Source organism: Microtus pennsylvanicus, chromosome 13 (genome assembly GCF_037038515.1).
Source record: "Microtus pennsylvanicus isolate mMicPen1 chromosome 13, mMicPen1.hap1, whole genome shotgun sequence".
Taxonomy (NCBI): Eukaryota; Metazoa; Chordata; class Mammalia; order Rodentia; family Cricetidae; genus Microtus; species Microtus pennsylvanicus.
Window position 1 is genome coordinate 83240883 of NC_134591.1, and position 2207 is coordinate 83243089.

A 2207-nucleotide genomic window follows, 5' to 3' on the forward strand; every position below is an offset into this window, starting at 1 on the left:
ATAAGTAGGAGCTTTGTTTGTCTTTTTGTAGCCAATTCCTGTACTCAAGGGCATCCAGCATGGTCTCCAGAGGCCAATCTACCCACAAGAGAGACCCTGACTCTGGGTTGGCTAGGTGCCTGCTCTAAACCAATATAGCATGAGGAGCTGGGGGCACAGCCACCTCTGCAGAGAGGTGGTCGCGTGTAGTGCCCAAAGCTGGGATAGAAAGGTGACTACCAAGGCTAAGACTATGGCCATGCAGGCTCCCGGCTGTAGTGTTCCCAAGTTAGAGCACCGAGACCAAAGTGGACGTGCAAGGGGGTGAGGGGAAACCACCTGTCCCTCACCCGCCAACCATCCAAATACCTAGTCTAGTTCGGGGGTAGCCAGGCAGATCTCTGCCAGCACTTAGCGGCCTGTATACTGTGGGCACGGTCACACCAGTCCACTGCCTGTGTGTCAAGAGCTTGTTCGGTGCTAGAAAAGTAATATGACCACTGGGGTAACCGCTTCCGTGCAGCCCTGACCCTGCCTAGGTCCCAGCACAGTTCTCAGGACAAACAGCTGAACAAAGGGTCTTTACCCTCTCACCTTGTAGGCCAGCTCAGGCTCCCGGTGGTCATTGTCTGCTCTGTTTAGGCCCACTTTGACAGGGTCAAGACTCGTACCTTTTGCTTCCCTAATACTTACCTGGCCGGGGAGATACCATGATCACGAAGGTGGTTTTCCCAGGGCGAGGCTTATCCCTTGTACCTTTTGCTTCCCTACCTCACCGCCCTAAACACTGACCCTGAAGGTGTTAATCACAGATTTAGTCAGAAGGGCTCAGGAAGCCACTGACAGCAAGAATGGCTGTTGTTTGCTAGAACATACCCAGTACCTGGGGCCTCACCTTGTGAAGGGAAGGTTCCTGGTGCCAGCATTCCTGAAACTGCTCTCTGTGTGATAACCCCACATTACCCAGAACTTGGTCTCCTTGTCCAGAGTCTGCATCCTTTCCATGGCCTACAGGATACTTTGAGGCTAGAAGTCAGACCCACCACTGCCCCAAGACTGAGCCAGAGGGGTGGCTCACTAGGAGTGCTAAGAGACCTGCTCCCAGGGTTATCCACACTCCTGGCAATGGCTGCTGACATTGGACCCTTAACTTTCTTGTAGCTTTGGAGCCTGTCCTGGAACTAGCTCTAGGAGACCAGGCTGGCCTTGAACTCACAGGCCTGCACTACTACCACCTGGCCCTTCCCGTATGATTTTCTGACATTGCTTGGTCACAATACCAAGGTAGTGAGGAGCACTGGAGTGTTAGGCTGCGCTCAGTCCTGAGCCCAGATGGAACAGACCCAAGCTGATTCCGTCACCCACGCTTCTGAGGGCTTCCCGGGAACTGCCTGCTTCCTAGTACTCCGAAGGTTAGCAGTCGGGCCTCCTAGAACAGTACCTGAGGCACCTCTGTGTAGCCGCAAAATACCAGAGGTGAAAACAAAATGATGATAGATAAGAACTGGTGATTGTGGGGAAACCAAGTAAGTCAGTGCCTGAGCTGGCAGGGAGAAGAGGGCTTACCTCACGCGCTAGAAGACCTGGGTGTCCCAAACCTGTAATCCTAGCAAGAGGTTTGGGAAGGAAAATCAGTAATTCAAGGGCATTCTTAACTACGGGAGACCACCTCTTGAAACAAGTACACACACAGATAAGAGTTTCCCAGATTGGCCTTGAACTCACTCCGCGGTTTGGTTCAGGCAAGCCTTAAACTTTGTGTTCCTCCTGCCTCAGTCACCAGGGAAGCTGGGATTACAGTTCTGGGTCACCAAGCCCATGTAAAGAAATTTAACCTAAACCGGGCGGTGGTGGCGCACACCTTTAATCCCAGCACTCGGGAGGCAGAGGCAGGTGGATCTCTGTGAGTTCGAGGCCAGCCTGGTCTACAAGAGCTAGTTCCAGGACAGGAACCAAAAGCTACGGAGAAACCCTGTCTCAAAAAATCTAAAAAAAAAAAAGAAATTTAACCTAAAAACATTAAGGTCTTCTCCATAGTCAAATTATCAAAGAGGTATAAAACAGACCTTTTTTAAGATAATAATCTACATGTGGCTACATCCAATTCTTGGCAGATTTCAAGATCTGTGAAGTCGTCTGTAAACTAAGTTTAGGCAAATAGTTTAGATGCCCTCCAAATAAAGTTCTGGGGTCTCTGTGTCAGTAAAGAATCATTTTACTTCCTCCTT